General features: G+C 42.3%; 1 protein-coding gene across 1 annotated transcript in view; it reads left to right on the top strand.

Moving 5' to 3' along the window:
- The first annotated feature begins 480 nt into the window (after window positions 1–480).
- The window catches only part of RAB3A (RAB3A, member RAS oncogene family), an 86365-nt gene continuing 76064 nt past the window's right edge, over window positions 481–10781 (top strand). Inside the window, exon 1 of the mRNA XM_088450866.1 lies at window positions 481–561. The gene's annotated coding sequence lies outside the window, so the exon portion shown is untranslated. The remainder of the gene's footprint in view (window positions 562–10781) is intronic.

Raw genomic sequence — 10781 nt, 5'->3', positions numbered from 1 at the left:
GACGTTTTTACTGTCTTATCTGTTAATCCACACCCGTTATATAGTCTTCGATTGTATAATAACATCTCATCCCATCTACTGCAAACCCTGTAAGCCTGACATGTCCTCTACTTTCTGACTGCAGCTAAAGAAGCTGATAATGATGAATGGCCATGGCTGCGCTGTGCCTTATGACTGAGTAGTGCCATGTCCGCCTGCTGCTGCTATGTCACACGCAGCTCCTGTCAGGCATCAGCCGCTAGTAGCCTCCTTCCTTCATCTATAATTTACTCTCTCTCTCCCAGGTTGGAGGCAAAAGGGGCGAAACTATAATCCCCATTCACCAAGGCAACCAGGACCTGCCCTTCTCCATCCATCAACATAGGCGGCGCTGTTTCATTGGCTGTTTTCCAGTGCCAATCAAATCATTTCTTTTCCAGCCGGGCGGGCTGGGATGCCGAAGTGAAGCCACGCCTACCACCACTTTGCCGCTGTCAATCAGCTGACGTCAGCGAGTGCTCTGCAGGTGCAGGGAGAAGGCTGCTGCATTGGTGCAATAGAAGCCGAGCAGAACACAGTGAGGTGAGAGCAATGCTGAGGAGCCTTCTTTATTATTGGGGGATTTGTAGAAAACTGTGGGAAATACGACGTAGAATGATAAAAGTCTGTGCGGCACATTGCAGTGTCCCCATGTACAGGGCTATGGCTGCACAGCTGTGGAGTTGCTAACCTTCATTTGTCATAGGAAGATGCTGCCTTCCTCTCATCCCGAGCAATCTCATTTCTACATTCTGTCTTTTTATTTGGGACCAGGCAGCTTTCTGAGCTAATTATAGGAGCTGCCATAACCCCCTTCTTCCCGTTTCTTGTACGTTTTGCTTGCTCTGATGGAGAGTGGTGGGGGAGGGAGGAAATTATCAGCATCCATATAATATAACCAGTGGGTCTGTCAGTACAACGCTAGATCCCATTGTATTATTCACATTATAAACTATTATACTGTAATCTGTATTAAATAGAATACGTCTATGTGCTGAAATGCACACTTTATAGTGCCATCGCGTCTCTATTTGGTATTTAACTATATTTAGAGAATTGCAGTAATTAGCTCAAGGCTGATCCCTATTTTAGTGGTTTAAAAACCTTCTGCATATTTCATGGCATATAAAGATGGGGCTGCTGGGTGCTCAGGAAACAAATTGACTTATGCCATTTAAAAAGTCTTTTTGTCTATTGCGATTTTCTTTCTAATGAAAGGGTGTATGATATGTGATATTCTGAGCTATTTTTAAACATAGGTGTTAAAATAAATACACTGAATAATTTATGAACTTCATTGAATAGACTATGCATTTTTCTTGATTATGTTACATTGTTTTTTTGGGGGGAGGGTAAATAAGTGTTAGAATAATTAACTTGATTGCTGATTTGCTGACTATGGGCAGGTTTAATAAATGACATCTGATCTATAAACGTCAACTCCCCATATGAGCGATGTCATAAGGTCATTCTAATTTCACGCCTTTCCACATTTCCATTTTAGATTTCCAATGATAAAATCTACAGCCCTATATTCATTCTAGTAACACTAGCTCTTATGTAAAATATATATATATGAGAGAAGGATGCTTGAGGGCTGCAGATCAAACCTTTTACTACCTATTGGGTGTGTTGCAAATGTGTAGAAGCTATAGAATAAAAATAATTAACTGCCTCCCTCAATCACCCCTCCTGTTCTATATACATTTCAGGTTCATAAGCATTTATTGTTAATCACTGGAAATTCAAACTGCTAAGTATATGGTTTCATTTTGTGTTTTATTTGTATAAAACAAAATTATGGACCAATTTACCCTAAAAATATATATGCCTTTTTGGGAATGGCTGGAATGTAGCTCATCCTCTATATTTGGATTCCATTTTCAGTCATGAAACCTGAAGATTGCAAGGCAGACAACTCTGTTATGTGATGTGTGATAAATATATTGATTGTTTCTATATTTAAATTTATATTAAACAGAATATTTATAATTCCTGTCCATTTGGAGATGGTTCATATTATTAAAAAAATAGTACAGTATATATTGGAGTGTATGCACCCTTTTGTAATATTATTTTGTATCTAGCCATGCTGTGATCCATACAGTGCCCCTTCTCCTGTACCATTTACCCAAAACATTTGGGATTAAAACCTGTTCTTGTCTTTGAATGTAGGCCATGTTTTATCCATGCACTTCTATTCCTCTAGCACTGCAGCTACATAATGTGCACATTTCTCACCAGGAAAGCATGCAGAATTCTAATCTGCTATTGCCTGTTGTCCCTCCCCCTCTGCAGTAATGTCTGTGGAGAGAACCTGGATGTGCTTTTTTGGGGGGCATACCAGCAGATTTTCATCAATGTACCATGCTCGCCTTGCAGCTTGTTAGAGGCTGTTGCTTATAGTCTGCATTGTAGTATTTGAAAACAAGTGAAACCTGATGCATTAAGCATATTCTTGCATGTAGCCTAATCATAGTGACCCATTGGAAATGAATAGTTTTTTTCAGCTCCATTCCTCTGTTGTGAAAGTAGATGTAGTCTGTCCTTTGAAAGTTTACTTTCAATTGTGATTAATGAATCTTTTCCTCACCTAATAGCAGGGCCGTAACTAGGGCGGTGTGACATGTGCCACCGCACAGGGCAACGCAGGGCCGATGGTGCTGCTCGGGCCTGTCAATTTCCTATTTATAATCACTCTCACTTGTATCTTCCTTTTTCTTTTATCCCCAGCATCTCCTGGCCTCCCCTATCTCCTCCCTCGTCAACTCCCCCTCCATCTTGCCACCTTCCCCAGCACCTTCAGTCACCTCCTCCTTTTTTTTTTTATTTATACACTTCTAAATACTGTCATACCCAGGACTCAAGCCATCACCTCTCACGTGGCAGTCAGACACCGTACACATGGAGCTATCTGTTCTGATGGCAGCCCTGAACACAGCCACCGATTGTGTTACCAGCACACCATGAGTACCTTTGCCAGTGAGTTCAGCTGCTGGTGCAGGGTATATATAGGGACCTCCTCGCCGCTGATATTTGCTGCATATACACTAAAAATAGCGCTCTTTCTACACCTTCAGTCAGTAATCTATGCTGCCGCCTCCAGGCTTGTGCAGCTTCACCAGTGCTCTCCTACATCTAGAGCTGGTGGATTATACTGCATAATTGTCTCATCACTGCAACCATTGGGTTCACACTTTATTTAGCAGTGACACCTGGATAACAGTGGTAGAACGGGATCGGTACCCCTTCATCATTGTATGGGACAAATCAGATTTGTTATGCCCCTTCCCCATGAGGCCACACCCCTTTTTTGGGCACGCATCTTATATCTCTCTTTGAAAAATGCGGGGGCGCCAATGCTCTTTCTGGTCCAGAGCTCCAAGAAGTCTAGTTACGGCTCTGCCGAATAGGGTTCCAGTCCTTTGCCTTTTGCTGCAGGTCATTCTGGTTGCAGGACTTTTTTTGTTTCTGCCTTTGGTCTATTTGGGGATGATTCAATTTATTGGGCACCTTATCTAATGGGCACCCAACGGCGCAATTCAATTGTTGCTTCGTTATCTAATGGGCGCCCAACGAGGGATTGTTCCATCCTTCATTACATGGTTCTGATGTGTAGCGCGGATACGATATATCGGCCTGTCTTCCGCCATACTGTCCTGGTACACATCGCTCTAGTGTGTATCCCGCTTTAAAGAGCTTACCGTAAATGCAGAATAGTGTTTATCCAGATGTCCATCTTAATATTTAACATTTGTTTAAACGTATAACAAAAATATACACTACTATTTATCAAAGCTTGGAGAGATAAAATTGTGAGCGATAAACTACTAACCAATCCGCTTCTAACTAAAGATGGGTACACATTAGACAATACTTTGAACCATTTTGCCGATTTCGAAAAAATTGGAACGACAAATCATTGAAATGCGTACGCATTATGGGCGCTCAAGCGACGGCGTCAGTCACATCTTCAGGTCAGCTCTTACATGCTGCTCAATCTGAAGATGTGACTGACAATGCCATGCATGTGGATGCTGTGGGGGAACCACATATCGTGTGGTCTTTAACCAAATTGTGTGGTGTGTGTACAGACTGCACAATATGTCGTCCGTCACATCTGCCAACGGCTAGGTACACAGGTCGTCTACTGTGTAGCCAGCTTTACATTTTACAGGCTGTGTTTGAAAAATTAGTTAAGAGCTGATTGGTTGGAACTTTGTGGTCTATGTACTAAGCCTTGGAGAGAGAGATAAAGTACCAACCAATGAGCTCCTGTTATTTTTCAAACCTAGCCTGTAAAGTGACAGGAGCTGATTGGTTGTTTACGTTCTCTCTTCAAGGCTTAGTACATAGTTTGATAAATACCCCAGTAAAGTAATTTCAACGCGATGTTGAATAACCACGGGAGGGAGCTCCCGGAGCTATTCAATTCACCGCGCTTTGTGGTCGGAGAATGCCGGTTATCGCGCCTTAACAAGGGTATTAAAGCGCGTTAACCGACATTCTCTGACCAAAGTGCCGGGCGCACAGCTGTTAGCGCTGCGATAAGCAAAAAAACAGCTGCGCGCCCGGCACTTTGGTTGGATTTCTCCTCGCATCCCCAGGGGGTGCGAGAAGAAATCCTTAGCGCCCCCAAACAGCGCGGTGAATTGAATAGCTGCGGGAGCTCCCTCCCGCGGCTGTTCAACATCGCGTTGAATTGAATTCCCCCCCATATGAGCTCAACTCTTTGAGAAATAAACGCTTTTATAATAAAAAACAATATTGAGAAACACATTTGCAGGGTTTCCGTAATTTGAACTGTCATGCACAATCATTGTCATATCTCATCCTTTTTAGCTCTTTTCTTCTTTCTTCATCTTCATAAAATGTTTAGTTTTTCTTCAATGTGGAGCATAGGTAGAGATAGCCAGCAGATGCCAGTTCTGGTTGTTGTACCTCCTGTGTTTTTCAGACAACCCCTAAAGTGACCTACAGCCATGAAAATCATTATTTTTAGTACTACAGATCAATTTTACCCTCACAGCAGGTGTATATTGCCATTAATAAATTGTTTTATAATAATACAATTAAAAAGTGAATAAACTTTTTCTATTTTTCTTAATAAAATTAATATCAAAAATACTTTTTCATTATTTGATAGCACTTTCTTCTTTTGTGGTTTGTGAATGATCTTTCCATCTGCATGGGAAAAAATATGATGCCGTCTATTTTTTTTATTTTTATTTTACAGGGCACTTATTGTAAAACAAAGCAAAAATAAGATGAAAAAAAGTATTCGGTTTCCCTTTGGACAATGATATTTTGCCATTTAATGTTACAGAATAATGTTTCCACGCTACCAACTAGAATAGTAGGAAGAACCATTGTTCAATAAATCCTTCTCTTTAGTCAAACTGAGACCACATCAAAGATCATGTTACTTGTTTACAGCGACCATAGTCTGATACACGTCATAGAATCTTCTTAAAGGACAACTCTGTGTGACAGGTTGGTGGCTTTCCATTCCTAAAGAAAAACTCAGTTATACCAAACATAAGTTTAATACTAAAATGTTTTAATTGTCAAAACTACTACTTACGTGTTATAATGAATAACACATACCGTAGCAGGGCATTACTTATGTGCCCCAAGCCATCACTCCACCCCTGTCACCAGCACATTTGATCTCACTGAGGAGGGGACCGTGTGCCGGTCTCCATTCCAGGCAGTAGGGTGTCCTTCCAGATAACCCAAAAGCTAGAGACCAGTGCCTTTGGGGAGACAACTATGTTGCCCTCTCCAACATGCACCCTGTGCGGCATTTCTGGTTGTACACAGGACATATATATTATTTATATTAAAATTTATTGTCTGGCATAAAGGTAGAAGAGATGAACAAAGTTTCACTCTTATGAAGTGTCGCAAAGGTATTAGGACCCAGCAATAAATCCCATTGCAGCTGTGACTCAGTATGCAGCGGTTATGCTAAAATATGCAAATTTCGCTGCTGCTCAGATGCTTTCTAGTGCTGTTTGAAATCTGCTACTTGCATACAAAGACACACCATTGGTCGCACAGAATGTCTAATGCAAGTAAGCCACTGGAGCCTTTACAACTGTGTATGAATTTGCATGCTCCCAAATGGTCTCTACATGCCTACATTTGCCTCCCCACCCTCCGAAACCCCCCCTATAAATGCGTCTACATCCTCACCAAGACCCCTGTCAGTATTCTAACTTGCTGCACGTGCAGTATTAAATTGCTCAGATCTGCAAACACTGACTTTGTGTGCACCTCTGAATCAGGCCCACCGACTTCATTTACTGAGCCACTCCATGTGTACAGTACTGCATGTGTTATAATCCGTGGGCACTTTAATCAGCTAATCATGTGGCGCAACATGCTTAGCATGCAGCCATGTTCAAATGGTTCAACTCGTGTTCAGAATGGGGAAGAAATGTGATCTAAATGACTCTTACTCCCGAATGATTGTTGGTGTCAGATGGGTACTCTCCTGCGATTGTCATCCATACAGTTAAACTGGCCACACATTAGACCAACTTACATCCAACCATCCAACTAGTTGATTGGTTGGAATGAAAATCTGGTAAGGAGTGAAAGCAAATGACAATCAGCAATTTGCTCCCAAACACCGGAAAACGGACAAAAACTGTTGTTTGAACAAATTGTAGATCAAACATAACAAACTTTTCTGAACGACCATTTTCATCTGTTTTCTGGCATTTAGGAGCAAATTTCTGATCATCATTTAATCCCATACGTTACCAGATTTTCATTCCAACCAATCAACAAGTTGGATGTAAGTTGGTCTAATGTGTGGCCAGCTTTAGTCTGTAGAGTTTACAGAGAATGGTGTGTAAAAGAAAAACCTTAAATACATGGCAGATCTTTGGGGAAAAATGCCTTGTTAGTGAAAGAAGCCGGAGGAGTATAGCCAGACAAATTCAAGATGACCAGATTCACCAGTAACTAAAAAAACATGCATTACCACAGTGGTATGCAGAAAGCATCACTGAACATGCAGCATGTCAGACTTTGAAGTGGATGAGCTACAGCAACAGAAGACCACACTGGGTTCTGTCAGCCAAGAACAGAAACTGAGGCTACAGTGGGCACAGGCTCACCAAAACTGGACAGATGGAGATTGGAAAAAAAAAGGTTGCCTTCTTTGATGATGATTTGCTTTCTTTATTTGTACTGTGACATGCAGATGGTAGGGTCAGGTTTGTATTTAACAGCATGGATCCATCCTGCCTTCTGACAACTATTTAAGGTGATGATGGTTTAATGATGTGGGAAATGTTTTATTCTGGCCTCAGTCTACCCATCTTCTAATGTCTTCTCCCAGCAGGCTAACACACCATACATTTTGCAGCTCTACCACTTTTCTGTGTACCCCAATAATACATTAACCATCAATTAAATCTTTAGCACATGGTCACAAGGCTGCTTCCACAAAAATATCAATGAGTTCAGTGCACTCCAATGAGCTCATAAGTCACCAGATCTCAATGCAATTTCAACATGAATGTGCAACCAACAAAGCTGCAGCAACTGCATGATACTAGCATGTAAATGTGGGCCACAATCTCCAAGTAATGTTTCCAGAACCTTGTTTAACTCATGCCACAAAGATTTTTGTCTATTCTGGGGGCAAAGGGGCAGGGCTGGCTTAACAGCAGTGTAGGCCCTGGGCAAAGCAATGCACTGGGGCCCCTACCCACCAATTGTGCCCACAGTAGTAAGCCCCCTTACATAGTAGTAGTCCACCCAATGCAGTTTCCCCAGTAGAGGTACCCCCTATGCAATGCCCCTTATATAGTGCCCCATGCAGTGTCCCCAATAGTGGTGCCCCGTATGCAGTGCCCTTTAAATAGTGGCCCTAGTAGTAGTCCGTCCCCCCCTTATAGTTCCCCTAGTGGTAGCCTCTCCTTGTAGTGCCCCCAATAGTAGTCCCCCCCCTTGTATTGCCCCCAGCAGTAGTCCTCTCCCTTGTAGTGTCCCCCAATAGTAGTCCCCCCCCCCTGTATTGCCCCCAATAGTAGTTGCCCCCAGTAGTTGTCCACCCCCCCCCCTTAGTAGACACAGACAGACACACACACGTAATACAAATAAAAAATAAACACTTACCTGAATCGCCGCCGCCATCCGCTCCTCCATCCATCCTCCCGGGCCGGGCCACTCTGCATTATGGGAGAGACGTCATGTGTGATAAGTGAGTGATAAACTTGAAAGAGCGTGTCAGTGTTTGGTACAAGCACCGCACCGCATGGTATAATAACAGTGTGGTATAAACTCAATGTATGAGACATTTATTTCTCACAATCACTTAACAAGTTCCCACTGGTCGTATAACGATTGGTCTGTAAGATTTTGTCTATACAATTCTGACTGTGTAACAGTGGGAAATACAACAGGAGAGATAGCTTATAAGCTTTATATTATGTACAAACTAACATATGGTTAACACAATTGTAGCACTAAATAACAATGAATTAATAGTATCACTGTCCAGATTAACAAAAGCTGATTATAATAGCAACACTGAAGAGGCAGTATAGCATGTATACTGACTAAATAAAAGCCATATCCTTCAGTTTAATATGGTTGAATAATATGGACTCTATATAAAATTGCTGCATCTGCCACTATTAGTAGTCTTTTCACGTCAGAATAATATAACCGATAAGCCCAATACATAGAGAACAACAAAACCATTAATTTAAATTTAAATATATTTAATATACCTGAGATATTGATTTTATACAACCAATATATGGATTCTGTGCACTTATAAATGGAACATATGAGTGGATGTGATTGAATAACCAATGTAGTACACATAGTGATGGAAAAGAGGAGAGTTGTCTGACTCCTTGGAGTATAGTCATATTTGTAACATAGTTTGTGTTCAATCTGCCTCTTTATGTCAAAAAGCACAAGAATTACAAATGTATCCAGTATAACTAGAAATCCAAGGTTTACCAACTGTCTATGTAATTTTGATTACACACTGATACAATCTGACTGTGGAATAAATAACAACTCTGATAGGAAGAAATAAGTGGATTTAATTAATAATTGACATATACATATATAAACCACTATTATATATAATTTTTCATGGAAAATAGATATACAGACTTGTATTAGCCATAATAATTATTTTAATGCACTATTTCTAATTCTTTGATCACATTCTTTTTTCTTTTAATATTTCACACTGTAAAAATATGTATATTTTAATATTAAAATGTAACTTTTTTTAGTATTTTAACTGTGCATCTAAAAAGACAACCCTTTCTTTATCTGTTTGGTTTTTAGAAGTGGAAATGTTGCCCATAGAAACCAATCAGATTCTAGCTAGATGGTGCTAGATATGTTAATCTGATTGGTTGCTGCGGACAAAAAAAACTTGCACTTTTAGTAAATATACCCCTAAGTGTGTACATGTCGATGTGAATTACTAATAATATTCTCTGTATGGTGCTTTGTAGCATGTGTGCGCTATGTAAATAGCTGTAAATAAATATTTCCATTATAAAAATTTGGTTGATTCTAATTTTAACAATTTAAATGCTTCTTCCCGTTAAAAGCGCTAATTCATTTAATTTAATCACATTGCTTGCCTTTTACGTCTAGAAATTGTGGTCTCCATACGTAATTTCAAAAACATTTGTTTAAACATTTTTATAATTTCCAATTTTGTCTCAGTGCATTTTTCTACTTCAGGGTCCATAGGGTATCCACAGGATACCTTGGGGTATAGGTGTGACGTCAGTCATCGGGCACCATAGAGTTAAGCTTTCAGCCTCCCAGGATGCACTAGGGTCCCCCTCCTATACCCCGCCCCCGAGCCAAGGCACCTCAGTTTAGTTTGGTGCCCGGCCGGAGTCGGGTGCACCTGTTGGAGTGGGGGCTAGAAGAGCCCCTGAAGCTTTTTCTTCATGCAGCTGTGGCTGCACATCTGGATGAACAGCATGGACAGTCAGTCCTGACATCCATGCTGTCTTCCCTACACCCCTGCCGGTACCAGAACGCCGGTACCGATCCGGGGATGCTGGTGAGCATCTGGGGTCACAGCTAGCGGTGACCCCAGATGTTCCGGACCATGGCCGGATTCAAGGGGGACAGCAGGTAAGCAGCGGGGTTCCGCGGTGGGTCCCCGCTGTCACATGGTCCAGAGTCCCCAGGCAGGGGGCTCCCTGGGGACTGGCTGCAGCGTGGAGCCAGGTATTGAACCTGCGCTTCCACTACCCCCTGGGACAGCGGACCGCAGCAGAGCGGTAGCGCTGCGGCGTCCTGTGGGTTAAATGCATGCCAGGGGAGCGTGCCTTCCCTGTCTCACAGCCGGCGCCTCCCCCGCTTCGCACAGCCCTCTCTGCACACTTGCCGACTTGTCCTGTAGCAGCGCTCCTCCCCCAGGCCAGCCTCCTCTCTGCTCCTCGGTGGCCATCTTTCCAACGCATGGTGAACGCTGCTGGAAGCGCTGGACGGAAGCATCGTGGTCTGGGTCCCCCCGCATACCTCCGATTTGGGTCAGGTCTTTGTATGCTGCACTGTGTCCTACCAGGCCCTGTGTCTGCGTAGTTGAGTGATCAGCGCTGTTAGTGCAGGAATTGATTTTTCTTTGCATTGTATGTGACTGTGCTAGCGCTGCTGCCTGTAACTTTTCTTCTAACTGTCAGCTTTATTACTGTCCCTGTCCTTTCTGCTAAGCCCTTGCGGTGCGGTGCTGCAGGGTGGTCTCTCGCCTA

This window comes from Taudactylus pleione, unplaced genomic scaffold (assembly GCF_031769625.1).
Source record: "Taudactylus pleione unplaced genomic scaffold, aTauple2 ptg000532l, whole genome shotgun sequence".
Lineage (NCBI taxonomy): Eukaryota > Metazoa > Chordata > Amphibia > Anura > Myobatrachidae > Taudactylus > Taudactylus pleione.
The sequence above is the reverse complement of the archived record's forward strand: the minus strand, read 5'-3'. Positions and strand labels throughout refer to the sequence as shown.